The 19,241-nt window shown below is 29.8% G+C and overlaps 1 long non-coding RNA gene across 1 annotated transcript; it reads right to left on the bottom strand.

The window, feature by feature from the left end:
• Positions 1-4,411: 4,411 nt before the first annotated feature.
• Positions 4,412-16,801, bottom strand: LOC119662207. The gene is made up of 4 exons (XR_005250726.1): positions 15,390-16,801; positions 5,737-5,823; positions 5,283-5,683; positions 4,412-5,215 (listed from the first exon to the last, which is right to left on the bottom strand). It is a non-coding gene; the product is annotated as an uncharacterized LOC119662207 (long non-coding RNA).
• Positions 16,802-19,241: the final 2,440 nt, after the last annotated feature.

Below are 19,241 nucleotides of genomic sequence, written 5' to 3'. Positions count from 1 at the left end.
CCGAAATGTCAAATTGCAAATATCAAAGTAAACTGCATCCATCATTTTCTATGGGATCTACTAGGTGTTTTGAATTCTTTATGAAAAAGTTATAAAACATTTTTTTTTATTATACTAAAATATGAAGGCTATCATGATTCGTCAAGTTTCAAGCTTGATTTATTTTTACCATTATAAAGTAGTGACTATATTAGTTCCATTTCAATCAATAGATAAATCAAAGATTTTTGAAGAAATATCGAGTACAGAAAATAAGTTTGTTATTTTCTTTAATATATATAATATGTCATTTTATACATTGAAGATTTTAATGATTTGAGTAGTAAATAATAATAATTTATTTAACTAATTTTAATAAAAATTTCAAACAATATTAATAAAAACTTTACTGCTAAAAGACATTAGCGCTGAAATAAATTACTTTATATGAGTAATTATATGATTTATGAATCCCGCAATCGAAAGTAACTACTTTCCTATTTTGTTAACCTATATCCACGTTTTAACTCTAAAATTATTCACTAAAGTTGATACGCTACTTAACCCTTCCCTAACAATCCTCAAGTCCACTTCTGGACTCTCAGAAAGATATGCTGATTTAAGGTCCGTCATCAATTATATGACAAATAAATGATATGATTTTTTAGCCTAGTTAAAGCCATTATAGAGTAAAGGTGCGTAATAGCAGTAACTCAAGAAAAATCAAGATGAAAATGATGAAGAGTACAACAATTAATGCCGAGCTAGCATTCCTATTTGTTGTTGGATTCTTTAATAATATCATTAAAAACGTAGACATTCAATTGTCAAAGACTTTTTAAAACCAATTATCAAAAAAATACTCCAGAAAACTGTGTATCTAGGTATATTTTTGAGTTACAGAATAAATATGTATATAAATCTAGGTTTTATAGTTTAAAAAACTTAAGCAAATAATTCTTTTTTTATTATATACCGCTGTTGATATTTATAAATATAATTTTTCTGTTAATCACATCTTCGAGACATACCAAAGTACAACATGTATTCAAAGTTATCACTTGAAAAAGACACCTCCACAATTTTTTGCATAAGTTGATAGTACTATACTGTATTCGTATTCAAAATTTAAGCGTAATCACAAAACTAACGAGATAACAATGGACTGTTTTTGTAATTATACTTTTGAGTGTTCTGCAATGGCATCATTGTGCAAAAGCTTTTTACACAAAACTCCACGGTTGTATCCAGCACAGTACTTAGCTAAAATGTCTTGTGCCTCCCTTAGCTAAACTTGCCACTTCCAGGAAAGTGTTTCGAGTCAATTGCGGTCAAACAAAAAATTCTACATATATAGAATGGAATGGCACAGAGTGAGACCCACTTTGGAGGCGACAAAATACATTTTGAATAGTTTATGATTTTTAGTTTTTCATTTATTACATACTGATTTCTTTTGCATTGAATTAGATTATCCTAACTTCATTGAATCGCTGAAAAATTTTTTATATATATATATTTTCTACTTTGATTTTAAATGGCGAACCTAGAAACTACCGAATATATTCACTTTCATGTCATCATATTTATATATGATTTCCTTAAATCATTTATGGTGAACGCGAAATGAAAGAAGGAGTGAGCTTTTCCTTTTAATTTGATTAATCTTTAATAATAATTTTAATTACAAGGCCTTTGATGTATTGTGTAATTATTAACAAAACATACAACTGAGATTTAAAATATTTTGTGTAATTAATTATCGTTCAAATTACACAACAAAAGACTCATATGCTTTTCAAGTTTGTTACCTAAAGGCAGATTTTCGTAACTAAAAATTTTGTTTAATTTCCTTATTGTGTATCTTTTAAGTTAAACTAGTGCAACGATAATTTAAAAATTTGTTATTATTATATTTTCAATTTTGAATTCTTATTATTTTGTTTTAATGAAGTTAATTTGAATACTTTTCGAAAGTTTGTGAAGTTTTCTGCTTTTGCTACATAAACTTCAGTCGAAAGTATGCGAAAATTGTTGAACTTTCCTTAAAGTAAGGAACTATTTTATGCAAGAAAACTGTTGAACCTTAATAGTTTTATGGTCGGCTAGAAATTGTTTCACTTAAAAGGCACATGCCGAGGTCCTTAACATTCTTTTAATAACAATTAGCGCACCAAAAATATGCATGTAACAATCTGAAGTATCACAAATGAAAACGACACAACTTCGAAAATCAAATGAAATCACAAAGATATTAAATTAATAATTTTCTAAAATATAAAAATATTAGGTATATATACTTAAATATAGCATCGAACTAAGAAAGTTTTTAAAATCTTAATAGATTAACCATTTATAATCTATCAACAGTGTAGTTCAGTTTTTCATCAAATCAGATAATGAAATGCATATGAAGAAAACAATTCATTTCAGCTATATAACTTCATAAACACGGTAACAGTTTTATACTTCTCTGACTTTTTGAACTTTCCCACTAACTTTTAATACAACATTGCTCCTGTCAAGTATTCAAGACGTAAGTGTCCTGGACCGCTTGCTTGCTGTCACCAGTTGAAAGTAACAAGCGTCCCCAAATTTTTGTTCACCTAGCCCTTCCACCAAAGATGCGAACGTTCCACCAAAGATCCTCTAGACGTTTTCCACCTGCGGGAACCGAACACCTTTCTAGCGCCAAGGTATATTCTTCCATTCGCAAAATCTTTCACAAGTTCGTTCTTATAATTGTCGACAGGGATGTGGGCTCCAAGATTCTTAGGTGATTGGTTTGTTGACAGAAAGTACTTGGTTTTCTAAATTGGAAAATGGTGTTCTGACGGCGACGGCGCTGGTGTTCAGACCAATGATAACAATATCATCGGTATATGCAAACAGAATTACACTTTTGCACAATACTGCGCCAGTGCGGTTTAAATCTGTTGTCCGGATTATCGTTTCCAACATTAGATTAAAGTACTCACACGACAAGGAGTCAACATGTCTGAAACCCCGTTTGCTATCAAACGGTTCGGAGAGGTACTTTCCGATACTAATGGAGCTGATCGTTTTTCATAGCCGTAAAAATTTAGCTGGAATACCAAATTCAGACATAGCGGCATGAAGAGTGCTTCTAGTCGTAGTGTTAAAAGCAGCTTTGAAGTCGACAAAAAGGTGATGTGCGAATCTTCTTGTTTTTCTTGGATCTTCTCCAGGATTTGACACACTGTGAATGTCTGATCTAGGGTGGATTTGCCATGTTTGAAGCCACACTGATAAGGTCCAAGCAGTTGGTTGACGATTGGCTTCAATCTTTCACATAGAATGTTTGACGGAATCTCTTTTATGGGATATTTAAATGACTGCTCTCGCGATAGTTGGAGCAGTTTGGAGGATTGCCTTTTTTGTGGATTGCGCAAACAACACTCAAATTCCAGTCGTTTAACAGGCATTCATCCGACCATATGTTGCGAATTAGCTGTAGCATGCAGCCACCAGCTTTAAACAGCTCAGCTGATAAGTCATCGGTTCCTGCAGCTTTGTTGTTTTTGAGCTGCATTCTAACTGTTTTAACTTCATTATGTTTATGAGAGGTGAGACGATTATTTTATTGTCAATAATTGCAAATTCAAGATCATATTTGATTTCATAGTTACTACCGCCGTTTAGTTGGATTCGAGAAGTGATCCCTCCAAATGTTAAACATGCTTTGGACATCTACCACCAATTTATCATTTGGATCTTTGAAGAAATCAACTACGGATTTATAACTGCATGTCAGGTTTTTGATTTTTTAGTAGAATTTTCGAGCCATATTCCAGTCGTCAAACTTTTTAAGCACTTCGTACTCGTCTTTCTGCTTTTTTTTTTTTGCCTGAAACAACGTTTCTTATCCCTTCTCTTTTGCTGATATCGTTCTTTAGCATTTTACTTGGTTAATGCTAGCACGATCCTTGTTACTGGAGGTTGGCACACAACCTATACGCGACACGCTATACATGAGGTTATACGTCGGGCTTGGAACCCACCACCTAAAAACATCTTGGAACAAGAGCGTATACATCATGTGCTAACAACCGCTTGAACTAACTAATCAACAGTTTTACTCAAAGCAATACTGCAATAAACTATTGATTAAAATAGAATATATAAATTAACTACAAATATCTTCTTAAAAAAAATAAATTTAAATACATCTTAGGTTGCAATTTGTATTTCCATAGAATTTTATAAGAGTAAGCAAGATTTTCACTGCAACTAGCTGACATGCTTGCGAAAGCATAAATTGTAAAGGCAGTCGCAACAAGGATATACTTTTTTACAAGGATCAATATAATATAATCATATAGAAACTTCTAACTATCGCTTTGAAATATAAATAACTAGTATCAGTTGAGATTTGTTTATTGTATATAATTTCGGTTGAGTTGACTGTAATATTGTAAAATTTAAAAACAATTTAATCGGTTTATAATAATTTTTTGTACTAACTTGACAATATAGCACATACAGATAATCATCAGTGATAAATTCTAAGAAGGTTCTTCATCATTGAAGGTGCCAAAATGCCTTTCGTTATGTATTTCATTATTCCGGTGTGGGTTCAATGAATCCATGAAGGTTTGATAATCATAAATCTTAGCATAAATCACAATGCTAGTAGACTTCATGTTGATTTAAAATCAATAACATTATAGTACCTTCAACCGTAAAGGTGCAAAATCCATTTGTTTATTTTCTATAACTCACGTCTGACAGCTGGTTCTTGGTATTTATCATGGTATTATGAAAACGATAATCAATGAAAAAATTATAATATTGCGCTATTCTTGATCTAGCATGTTCATACTCAATAGTTGATTACTTTAACGCGACGATATGCTCATTATCATTATCAGCTTAATATTTTTAAAGTTGATATCACTTTTAATACCATGAACGTGGCAATAGATGCGTTATTTTGAGACTTAACTGGTCTAGCTTCTAGCTTAGAAGATGCTACAATCGAATTTTTGATATAAATGTGATATGTTGATGATTAAATTGTTCATCATTAGATTTCTTTTATTCTCTCTTGATACCTCGCACCTCATATACAGCATAGTATTGCTGATACCGTGGTTGGTGATGTAGTTCTTTTTCCAGCACAGTCCGTGATTTAGTAATCTCTAATTATTTCATTGTGCCAATAATGTATTCATCAAGCTTAAACTTCTATGCATATAGCCAATCACTTACGGAACTAAAATTGTCAAAAAGTTATTATTGATTCAAATATATTTTATATAATTAATTAGACTTAATTATACTTCAATTCTTCTCTATTGCTACTACATAGAAAATATGTAACATATCGCTTTTGGAAGTGCAGTTTTTAAAATGAAAACAAGAAAAAAAAGGAAGCTTCAGCCACGTTGAGATTTTCATCACTCTTGATAACCAGCGTTTTTACATGTATGTGTAGTGTAGGAAACGCTACAATACCATTAATCGAATAATTAAATGGATTTGATTAGTTCAATACATGTAGTGTGTGTCTTTCAGGAGGATCTCTAGGATAGTGCAATAGCTGAGGGATAGGATGTGTGGACGCATCTCATCTAAACTCTTAAATAGGCGATCTAAGAATGGCCGGACGCCTCGTTCGCATAAATGTCGAAAAGGATTCTGCCATCAACATTGGATGCTCTGTTGTAATGTACCATTACACCTGTAAATTTATTGATTCAAGTTCTCACAACAATAGCTTCAATCATTACCCACCTTGTGATATCAAGTCTATGAAGTTCCTTAAATATGTTTGCTCCAATATTGTGCAGAATATCAATTGATTCTTTTGGAATTATTTCTCTAATACATAAAAGTATATTAATTTATTTAATGTATATTTTTTTTTTATTATATTTGATTTTTAAAGTCAGTTTTAAATAAAGAAACCATGTTTCTTTATAGAAACTATTGTTTTAATAGAAAGTTATTTTGAACAATAATGAAGTATACCAACAAAATTTTTATTATTTATTAATTAATTGAATTATTGACTGAACAAACAGCTATTTCGAGTATTGTCAAATACCCATTATTCATAGTCTTTTGGAAATATCGTTTGTATTTAAATATTCATAAAGAATTTTTTGAGACTACAAGTACCAAGGGTTAAACTCGTGCCCTGCCATATTTAAAATTCAGGGTCAGCGAACTGATAAAAAAATTGACTTATATGTTCTAACTTGGGGTTTTGTTAATTTGCCGTGAAGGTTCATTAACAAATTCACTTGCTATGTTATATTACAACGAAATCATAAACCATCTATTGCCTAATGGAATTAATTAATCATATTTATTTTATACTATAATGATATACTATACTATAGAACTATAATACTATAGTTATAATAATATGTATAAGTTAAAATATTAAACTTTAATTTTTAATCATTATTGGAGACAACTTTAAAAATTAATTAAAGTACTAAAAATTGCTTGATTAAATTATTATTTACTTAATTATTTTAAAAATAATAATTAAAAGCTTTTACTTCTTCATATATTATTGGGAATGACCACCCATCCTCGCTTGTTAGAAAAAATAATTATCTCCATTGGAACTTCCCAAAAAATACAACATATTAAAATAAGAGGCTTTAAAATGAAGACAGTCACAGCAAAATATTAGAATAATACTTGCTGATTTATTGCTGCCCAATACAGTTAATGCACCAATGGATACTAGCTTTTATGTAGGCATATCGGGGAGCTCTACCTAATGACTGCTCTTCCACCTGTGTAAATTGAGGACATATAAAAATGAGTGAAGTTCATTCAATTCATTTACTTTGTCACTGCTTGAAAATTGCTAATAAGCTGTGATACTCTTTGGATTTTTTTTTTAAAGTAATGATTCATTATATTCAATACAACCATTAGAAATATGACTTGATTTATCAGAATAAACCAAATAAATAAATTGATTTCCTGGTTCGAAATGACACGACTTTATATAAATTAGTGAACTTCGTTATAATATCATTATAAACCAGGCACATATCCTTTGTAGTTCAATATATGTTATGTATATATTAAATATAGATAAATATTGTATCTTGGCTAACCTATTTAGGAATTGTAGCATTACATTTTTAAATTATTATTAGCTCTTTGCCCTGCAGCACCCTTTTGCTAGCGTATATAAGCATCTAAAGTTCTATACTAAATGAATAATAATTGTAGTCTGTAGGTAACGCAATGTGTTTAAAAAGGATGGATAATATTTGTATTAACAAAACTCTATTTCAAAATAAAAATAAATATTTTCAGTTTTAATAAAAATACCGAAAACATTTTGCCAAGTTTAATATTCAATTTTCCAATTTTTTCAGTAAAATTTCAAACTCCTTGAAACTTAAAATATTGTTATCCACTTCAGGCCCTTAAATTTTTCTACACACTGATATATATGTTACATAGATTGGTGCTGGTATAAAATCAAAATTTCAATGACATGATACAAAAACTTTACAGGAATATTAACAGTTTATAAACCTCAAATGTGCTATAGGAAATCCTTTTTAATTTGGGACATGTCCTTGGAAGGGAATACTGAAACGAAACCAAAAACAACAGAAAACAATCCCCTCAAAGAATGCAGCCAAGCAACACTGATTTTAATGAAAAAAATTTGATTAACAAGGACATGTCAGCATAAATGACCCACATTTATTTCGTATGTGAGTGGCAACCAGGTGTGTAATCGTCGAATTATACGTTTGATGTTCCTTAGAAAAGAACACACGTTTTCTAAAAATTTAAAAATAAAAATTTATTAATTTTAAATTATAACAACTTTTTTATTCCTAAAGAATTCCTAATTTCCTAAAGAAAGTTAAAAAAAACTTCATGTTATTTTTATAACCAGTTTCTACTGATTTCAACGTGCAACTTATTTTTGGATTATTATTGTCAGACTGACGGAGTACTCTAAGAATTGAAAATATATATCTGAATATATTTTCTTCAGGAAAGCAACCAACTTTACTAAGCCTTTTTTAATTCATTCGATATAAGAAGTCTACCTGGGTGTGATTTTAATTTGACCATCAATGCTAGATTAGCTCTTAGCATATGTTTTCTGCTGGTAACACCACAAGCATGGCGATTGAGTGCAACCCAGTGGGTAGCAGAAGAAGGAGCAGACCTGCTCTTACCTGGAAAAGACAAACCGACACGGAAATGTCACACATGCGGAAAGGCTGGGGAGAGTTGAAGCTATTGGCCACCAATCGTACCGAGTGGAAGTTATTTGTTCAGACGCTATGCTCCTCCTAGGAGTTAAAGGATAAATATATATATGTTTTCTAATATAATTTTCCTCATAAAATCTACCAACCTGCAGTGTTCTAATCAGTATTACTGTAAATAATTGTAAATTGTATTTATTTAACTGCTTAGAATCCTTCAGTCAATTTTGGTGGAATATCGATTTCTTTCAATACCCTGATCTTCATAATCGATATTTATTAATACAGCTTGGGTAGATTATACCAGTATTGGTCTCTCTATTTGTCTTATTGAAAATTTAGAATATTTAAGAACGTTTTTAGTGTCTAAATTTAATTTCGCATATTAGTTTTTTATAAAATAAACATTAATTTTCATTGGTCAAGCAAGAAGCAGTTGAATGTAATCGAAAATTCTTGTAGAATATTTCAAACTATTATAACCTTTGGGAATTCTTCAAAGGCAATAAAAAATGAAAAGTTTTGAAAAGACAAAAAAAAAAATTTAAATGTTAAGTTTTTTCTTGCCGATTATGACGAAAAGAAACTATTAAAATTAGACGGATTCGAATAACAAGAAAGAAAAGGACAAATATTTATTTTAATTTAAAAAAATTTTAATTTTAAAGTTATATATAACGATTACAAACTGTTCTGGAAAATCAATTTTTTCTTTGGGCGAACCGTATAGATTTTATTAAAGTAGCGAATGATACTTCAGTAACGACAAGTACACAGGACATTCAGTAACTTTGTTCTATACTACATCACTTTTTCCAGCTGTCGCAGGTAATGACAGACCACCAAAAAGTTGAGCTACACCAACGGTAATCGCTAATATTGGAATCCCACCCATCTTCTTTAGCATAGTTACATCGGAAGGTAATTTTCCATTAAAGTGTATAATAACACACTTACTTTTACTTAATCCGAATCTGCTTTTGTTATAAGTTTTTGGCACTATAGCTGACTATAGCGACCCATGAAATAACTATTTATTGTAAGTTATGTACCGATTTCACCAGTCAATAAAATTTTATGTACCGCTTTTCGATGAATTATTACGTTGGATTATCGTACTGGAATACGGTAAGAAGACTTAACATTATATTAATGGCACGAAACTAGATCTAAAAAAAGTTCAGAAGATGCAAATCTGTAGTCCTGCCTATTCAAAAAAAGTATTACCAGTTAAAGATATATATACAAACTAAAGATTTTAACAAAAGAAATAAGTATTGTATGGGATTCGGTCTAGGTTTCGTGTTATTGATTTGTAATGTAAGAAAAGACGTACTGTTATAAGAAATGATTATATATTTGTCATAAACATTAAACCTCTTAGGTGAAAATTTTAGTTCTTAAAACATCAAAAACCCATTTCATTTTAATAATAATGTTAATTTTTGAGCTAACGTTTAGTAATACCTATATTAAAAAAAGTTGTAATTTCAAGAAATGATTTCGGTGTTAATCCGCTTCAACCCATTAATGACCACAAAAAAAACTTTACAGTCGAACCTTATTATAATGTCGACATGGACATTAGTGATGTATAAGTTGTACTTTTCAAAAAATAATATCGACCGAAAGAATATTTGATTTCTTTAACAGCAATACTTTTCGGGTTACTTGCAAAATACCAAACCTTGTCTTTTAATTTTCCAAAAGCATTGCGCCACCTCTAAATTTGATTTAATCACAAAAATTGAAAAGTGTATTTATTTCCATACTTAAAAAAAGTTTTGAAAAGTTTATCATAAGAAAACTCAATTTTCAAAAAAGGAGAGGCACCCGAATATGTAGATACACTGATCTTCTGACAACCACTTGTAGGTTTTCACTACCCGAGATGTGAGAATTTTGATTGTCGACCTATTCCTAAGTAAAAACTAAGCCTTAACATTAAAGAAAGTAACATTACATTTTTATATATGACTTTTAACAACTTTAACATGTTCAGCGGTTGTAAAGCGAAGCACATTGTTAAATGGTGCAACTTGAAATGAACATATAATGTCTTGAATGATATCTTTTTATGATATTTGTTACTGATGCAGTCCTACCAAATCAAGTCTACAAAATAAAAAAAGCTTTTATATCATTATTAGAAACTTCCTATGATGTTCAGCGTGTAACACAAATATAGAAAAAAATCTAGAGAGTATAAAATAAAAGTCTCTGACAAGCTACATGCGGTGGTATGTAGTATGTCAAAACCAGAAAACCTGCACAAAGATCTAAATCTAACAACTATTAAAGAAGTTATTCGATAATATACACCTAAATTCGACATTTCGACATAATTGATAAATATGAATCGACTAGTTTAGTAACATACATGTTAGATTCGATTTTTAGGATTCCTAAAATTACTGTCAATTTCTGTTGAAAAAGATTAAATAAACTAATGAAAAAAAAAATTAAGAAAGTTCTTATAAAAATAATTATTTTAAAAATAATTATTTCACGGGCTAATTGGTCAGTTATTAAATAAATTTCATTATTTAGTTTTATAAAATTTTTATTGTCCAATATTTCGACTATAATCTATAGTCATCATCGGGGAACTATACATATAAATACATTGTAATTAATATTAAGGTATACATTACATAGAAACAATAATAAATTACATTTACATTGAAACATGAAACAAACATATGTATTTGGAAAATATACAATACTTTGACTATAAAAATCATAAAAATAACATATATATAAGAAAAATATATTTATCCTCTTCCGGATTTGTCGAAGGTGTCGAAGGTGAAAGTTCTTATATATAATAGATTTTTAAAAAAAATACATTATCTGTGGTAAAAATAATTTAAGGTAAAAATAATTTTATTGCATTTATGAGACATTTCAAATGATGCTAAAAATATCAAGCCCTGCTCTAAGAACAAGTAGTTGTCATTTAAGTATATCTTTTCCATATTCCGTTTCTAAGAAGAACAAATGCATGTGGTTGGAATAAATATTTTTATAAAATGAAATAATTTATTCTGATGATATTTAAAAGAACACCATCTGCACATTTACCCAATATGCGTTTGTGATAAAATATCTCTGCTTAATTTAGTGCTGTAATAATGCACCGCATGAGGTCTCCATATTACAGTATATTTTACACTTAAACTTCGTGTTGGGAATGAAACACAAAACAATTAATAAATAAGTCAAATATGTAGTTATCCTGAGAGTGCAAATCCCATTTAATAAAAACATACAACAGTGCGGAAACTACATCAGCAATAAAAAATGGTGTAAAATAAAATTGTAGCAAAATACGCTGAATTGGCGAATATTATAATTTTTTCTTTCTCGTTTTAGTTAAATGAAAATTCATGTAGTTTTCAATTTTCCGTTGTCCTCTCCATCAATTTCGGCAATATGTGGAAAAGATGAGTAAGGCCATTCGATGCCTATTTGTGTGTTGAAAAAATTGGCTGCAAGCCGAAAAAATCTACTTTAGATGAAATTGAACAACATTACACACGTACCTGCCACATACCACCTGCATATGACAGCTGTCATATTTGATAAAGCAAAGGCCGGGCGTTACACGTTCTCACTTCGGCATCATGCTACAATGTTGCAGTGCTGCAGTGCTGCAGTGCTCGACCCAAGTTTTCTACCGTACTGTCCATTCAGGAAAAAAACTGGCGAGTGTAGCTAACAAAAATGAATGGACTTTGTATTGGTTTTACTTAACTAATTTCCAGACGTGTTAAAAATTAGCAACATTTCTACTTTGTTCTCTTGCTGAGCGTATAATGGTAGGAAGTGTATTAAACGTCCGTAAATAGCATATATGGCTGGTTCATTTAGCCGGCTCAACTGTTTCGGCATGGATGTACGCTACGCTACGTTCCTGTTATTTATACGATTTTTTATGCTTCCCATTGAAGTTGATTCGGTTTCGGCTGAAACGGTTCATAAAAAAGCGACAACCAAAATAAATTTTAATTTATTGAAATTGAATTTTTTTGTAGCTGAAGTTGTGGCTTTATAAAAATATTTATATGCCAAGCCATATTTATTGCTTAAGAATTGCAATTCAGCTTAATTGTAGCAGATGTGCGTACTATATGCATCGAAGTTTGTACCTATATAGTAAATTCCATATAGGTATTTATGGAAGGTAGAAAATTTATGTGACTTTGAATGCAACATTAAAAAATCACATTTCGTATTTTACCCTTCATATTTCAAAAAATAATAAGCTAAATAAATTTATAGCATTTTATTTATTTATTTTTTTTTTCTTTTTCGGTTTACTAAAAAGCATTTCCAAATCAAATTTACATTATTCATCTCTCTGGAAATGCTTTAGTTCAAGTATTCGGCGTTTTTCTGTTCACTTGACATTGAAATGCAATCATATTAACATAACTAACTGCATTTGGAAGTCTTTTAACTTTTTGATATAAAATCGATTAATATCTAATCTAAACCATTAAGAGTAGTAAATAATGTCAAAGCTTATAGCAAAGCAAACTTAAGTGAAATTTCGAACAATAAAAATTAGCTGCTTATTAAAGTTTTATTAGGCCGAGACTACATACAATGAAGGTGTGTGAAAATGTTAAAGGTTAATGCAGTAAAACAACGATGGAGTAAAAATCTGACTTTCATTCACAACATTCTCTCACCATAAATAACACACAGAGTGGTTATTAAACTACAACTGTTTCACCTAAAATATAGCCTTAAGTGTCACTTTTCAAATACTTGTTCGTTTGACATAATCCGATTAGTATTGCCAGATAAATGGGTACCAACACCATCTACTGACAAAAAAAGCTAATACTTTTATCTAACCTAATATTAAAAAATAGAATAAAGTAGCAAATGGTGATCAACTAGTGACCCAAAACTAGCGTAAAAAGTCTAACGAAGCCCATGTCACCAAGTCTAATACAGTTTATTGAGGACACCAAGCTCCAAGTAAAAAACACTACATCGACTTCGATAATTACATTTGTTCTAAGAAGTTTGAGATTCTTCCGAAGGAACCTAAAGAAAATTTTGTTGCTATAGTACATGAACCTACCATGACCATTATTCTTATTATATTTAGTTCTGTATTAATTGACTTGTTTTATTTTGAAATAAATGCAATAAATTAATTTCCCAAATAACTTGACAGTAAAGCAACAAATTCAGATTATGTGGATGACTACATGTTCTATTTTTCGGAAGACATACAAATTTGGCAGGATACAAGTTCAGTCCAATAAGTAAATACAACAAATCATTCCAAAAAGATCACTAATAATATATATTTGGCAATGGTCGAAACAGCTGTGTGGTCAGCAATTCACTACTGTTCGAAACTTCTTTATTAAATACAATAGTGTCTATTAAGTAAAATAATTATTGCCGTCATAATTAAGATTAAAATCAAATTCAGTGAACATAATAATTATAATACAAAACACACTTGTTGGAGTTGGCTGTAACAATTATATGTCCCACTCATCTCACTGATTAATTTGTCTATTTCTCATAAGCTTCGTAATTATTCAATAAATGGCTACGGGGGAACCAAAACAACACATTAGTCAAATTCCTTTTTAATAATTGACTAACAATGAGTGGACAAATTCAGTAAGAGATCACACAACTGCTTCCATATACAAAGTTTAGAAGTTTTGAAAAAAAAATCGATCAATTGCTAATTTCCCAATTTGCTAAAGCAGAACTTAGAAAAATATCTCCAGTTCATAACCTAAACAAAACGGATAGCTATGATTTATTAAATGAAAAAATTTTACATAGGATCCCCATATATGTTTACTTTAAGTATTTCCTTCATTGCAAAGAAGTGAATACTGAATATCCTATATAGGTGACATGAAATTGGTTTCAAGTAACTAACATATCTGTTTCCTTGAATGAAGAGAATTGACTATATTTCGCTACAGTGAAAGGCAAAAATCCTTATTCTTACAGAAAAGAAAAGAAAAGAAAAGAAAAGAAAAGAAAAGAAAAGAAAAGAAAATAAAAGAAAAGAAAAGAAAAGAAAAGAAAAGAAAAGAAAAGAAAAGAAAAGAAAAGAAAAGAAAAGAAAAGAAAAGAAAAGAAGAGAAAAGAAAAGAAAAGAAAAGAAAAGAAAAGAAAAGAAAAGAAAAGAAAAGAAAAGAAAAGAAAAGAAAAGAAAAGAAAAGAAAAGAAAAGAAAAGAAAAGAAAAGAAAAGAAAAGAAAAGAAAAGAAAAGAAAAGAAAAGAAAAAAAAGAAGTGATTACGGAAAATCCAATATAGGTTTCATGTATATGATTTTAAGTATCTAACATATCTCTTTCCTTAAATGAAAAGTGACTACTTTTCAGTACAGTGAAAGGCAACAGTCTACTTTTACAGCAAAACTAGTTATAAATAAAGTATGAGTTTATGTATCTCTTGATATGTAAACCAATAGCTGCTAATAATGGTTGCTATCGAACCATGGAATGATCGAATGAATCAACAATGCTTGTGGGGCTTTGAACTATACCTATTATGATGAACTGATATAAGTATACATTTAATTAAAATGTTTTTGGCTTATCTATCTTACATTATATTGAAGCTATAACAACCATTCAACGACCACAACTCATGCCGGTGTTTTAAACGATACTTCCCTCCATTCTAAACAATATCTTTCTAAACATATATTCTGTTATATTTAGGAATATATTTGTTACATTATTTCTTATTGAAACAGTGACTACAACAAGCTTAAATAGGCGTCTCTTCATGTTCTGGACTTAAGTCTTTTTCAAAAACTAAATGTTTACTTGGGTCTAACTCACAATTTGCTCTTGATTTACAAAATTGTGATTCTACCAATATGGGCGTACTTTTACCACCTATGAGGAGATACATCAATGAGAAACGTGGAAATAATTTACGGGTTCCGAACGAAATAATTACGTGTAAGAATAAATGATATAATCTAAATACTCTTATAATAGATGATGTGAAGTTTTTTTAATTATATTGCTTGTTGCAATTGTAAATTATTAATTAAATTAATTTTAATTATTAATTAATTATTAATTAATAATTAATTATATTGTTAAATTAATTATTAATTTAAAAGGAATTAAGAATTTCAATTTCATTTCTAAGAGATATATATTTCTTACCTTTCCAAAAGCATTACAGCAAACAATAGTATGACCAATCCTTGTTTAAGTCCAAAGATATATATTTGAATTGATTTTCATTCCACTTTGTGAAGATATTCATGTATATTCATAGTAAAAGGTAGTTATATTTAGTATGTGCTGTTGAAAATGGAACTGAAAACGTGTGGAAATTGAAATCATCTTCGATATTTTCAGGATAGCTTTCTTCGAAACAACTTTATCTTAGTTCAAGCCATAAAAACAGTACAAAAGTCGAACTTGTGGAGAATCGAAATGTTATGCACTTGACCAAAGTAAATGTTGGGTACTTACTGATGTAATGAATAGCTCTTAGGAAGAAGTAGTGGCAAGGAATAAACTATAATCGGAACTACATAGTCAGCAGTTGTATATTATTATTGGATATCTACTGTAATCTTCCTGAAAAATTAACTATGGTTGTTGAGATGTTCCAGCTTTATCACAGTCTTCACTTTATTCGTGTAATTTCCATGACATTATGTTGCTAATCGTTTTGCCTTAATATAGTTTCAAGTTTTATGTTCAATGTTGAATGCAAAATAAATATTTCTAATTATTGAAATACAATTTTGCTAAAACTAACACGGCAACAGTTCTTACAATTCCGAATATTGGAGTTAGGTATTCTCTACCTTTTCGATACTCTCCTCTACAAATTCGTGTGCTTACTTCTTCCAAAAATTTAATGCAAGCATACACAACACATACTTTACTTTCCACATATCCTACATAGCACATGGACAGACAATTCGCCACCACTGCTACCGTTTTATAATCCCATAGACTTTCATTTAATTCATCATCGTGGACAATTGCGAAGATCACGTAAAAATATATCAACAGTGTGAAGAAATGTGCAGGGGCACAACGTTTCAATGATTCTGACTGCGCATAGAAATAGTAGTTGGTAAACGCAATTGGAAGTAGCTGATTCATTGATTCTGTAATCGTATAAATAATTGGAACTTCTTTTACTTCCAGTTCATGTATATCATACTCATTCACTTCTTCAAGCATTGCACATAAACTCCGTATGATACCATGGATAATGCTGATCAGTGCTCCAATAAGCGCAAATGGGTTTTCAGTAAATTTTTGCAAATATAAGTATAGAACCTGTGAAATAACATAAGCTATTTCAAGTAAAAATCTATCTATTATCATCGTGAATTATTTTTGGTGGCGTTGAGATGATCCGTATGATATGATGTATGTGATGTGCATAAAATTGCCGGAAAGTACTTAATTTAAATTTTTTTTTATAAAATATAAAGCTAATCAAAAACTTTTTCCAAAATAAATTTTGAAGCTTCCAAATATTTAAATTAATGATTTCATTTTTTCTGATTGTAGCCAAAAATTGTGGTTCGATTTTTGTCTACGAAATGTTAAACCTAAAAATTTATGAGTAGTTTTCAAAAAATTTCTTCTTATTATAATTTTATATTTTTGAAATTTAAAAATCCAAGCCAACTATTCTTATGTCTAAAAAAAAATATGTCAAAAATTAAAACAATGCTTACGCTACACACTTCTATAAAAGAGCTGAAGATATATTATATTTAAAGATATCTAATAAATGTGAGAGACTCCAGATACTTAAAAACATAGACAGAACCATGAATAGGAAGAGGGTGGTGACAACATCAGCAACAGCTACCTGCAACTACTTTTATGTATATTGTATAGTAATTAATTTATTGTTAATTATTTAAAACTGAATGTATAAACAGATCCCAGTATATATAACCGCTTTAAATGTTTCCAAAAGCAGTTGTAATAATATTATAATATTATAAAAATAAAAATTAAAACTAATTGACCATTTTTTATTCTTACCCACATAATTTTTTTTAAAATAAAAAAAATATTTAAAAAAATAAACTCGCAATTATTCTAGAGATAAAATTGCCTTAAATGTTCGTTCAGTTTCTTATTAGATCTTATTAGGATAACAGCTAAAGACGTCTACCACTGTTTCTACCTTCTACAATAATCATTGTTGAAAATTTCCAGTTTTTTTTATAGTCACTTACTGATTTCATAAATACGAGCTCTTTTGATAACCTTTGTATTTCCATTGATTTGCTCCCATCAAGTTTCAGCCTGAAAGTTAACCTACACGTCAACAAATGCTTTCGCTTAACCCGAACGGATTTTTTGAATGGAACTTTTCTTTAAAAATAATTTACTAATGGCGATAAGTATACCGACACAAATTCCACTACTTTGGTGAGGATGAAATAACCATTGTAAATTATAAAAATTCTTCTTTCAAAAAATTCTAAATATTCTTCATTTTTTGATCACATTTGATAAAAGTGATATTAATTACAATTCACATAATTAAAACTTAAAGACATCCTTGAAGACATATAAATACATATTGTTGACTTGCTTTTACAGTTTTTATAATGGAATTCCCCTGTGTTCAATTTTAAACACACTTTTATATTAATATTTTATATTTATTTTAACCACTTATTTTGCTTTTCAGCACAAGTTCATCTAAGACCTGCTTTTTTCCACGTGTAAAAGAGGTTTCTAGCCTTCTTTTCCAAAATCACTATTAATTGCTCTTGAAGTGTGCAGCGAAGGTCTATTTTATTAAATTCATTTATTTTTCATTAACTCCGTGTACATTTTAAATTGAATAGGGTTTTTTACGAAAAATTTTTGCACAACCGCAAACCACAGTTTCGTATATGTGTGAGAAAATATCTGTGTGCAGTAAAGAAAGGAAAGGGCCGAATGGAATGCGTTTCGTATGAAATATAGCCACTTAGGCCAATGAGTTGGTTTCCCTCACATGTGTTGTGCATGCCAAATAAAGTAACAGCAACTTTATCAGCATTTTCACAACAGCTTAAAGGGTTACACAAGAAGAAATTGAAACATTCCCTACCCATCAACTTCCTCACGAATCCTTCGTATCCTTCGTATTACCAATCGGAATGCCACTTGAAGTTTGATGTAGAAAAAATCCTACTATTCATAGATAGCCAGTCTTTTAAATAATTTTTATTCACATATTTATACATTTATGTCGGAGAATTTATGAATTTCTCTTTATATCTGAACGCTTGGTTCTATAAAGTGTCAGATAGGCTATTTCATAGCAAAGCAGCAGAACTAAGGGAGAAGGAGTGTGAATTTGCAAATTGCTTGAATGCCTATCAATTTATCAGTTTTAGTGAAAAGATTTTATAAATATCCTTTTCCCTCTGCTTGCGCTTTGTAACTTCACAGCAATTGGAAAGAAAAAAAGGATTTTGTTGCGTACACGTAGTGACCACTCGTCCTTCCGCTACGCTCTACAAGCTCTTATAACTTTAAGGGTACTACACTTTTTATTCTTTTTTGTTTTTGCTGTCCTTATTTAAGGATATTATGAAAACGTTTATTAATTCGAAATTGGAAATAATGTAGCGTAAATTGCGATGCAAACAATAAAAATACTAAAACGCTTTTTATGGACCTGTTATATATTGTGGTAATATTTCAAGACATTAAAGAAGACGTCACTTAGGAAACAAATAATTAATATAATACTAATAATACTATTGAGCTAAGGGATAATGCAATGCGAATAAAAAGATCTATTGTGCCAGATTAGTCGGATTAGAGTGTTTCTCTAAATCCAATTTCTTTAATAAAAGACAGTAAAAAGCCTATCCGTTTTAGTCTTGAATCCCTATGATCCATAAAATTCCCTCCTAAACTATTATTGTAAGTGCAATTTATTATAAGATAATATTTTGAGGTTTTTTATATTCAAAGTAATCATAATCTCCACACAAAATAGCATATCACGAATAGATAATTTAG

The sequence above is a fragment of the Teleopsis dalmanni genome, chromosome X (assembly GCF_002237135.1).
Source record: "Teleopsis dalmanni isolate 2A chromosome X, ASM223713v2, whole genome shotgun sequence".
In the NCBI taxonomy this organism is placed as follows: Eukaryota; Metazoa; Arthropoda; class Insecta; order Diptera; family Diopsidae; genus Teleopsis; species Teleopsis dalmanni.
This window is presented reverse-complemented; position numbering and strand designations above follow the sequence as displayed.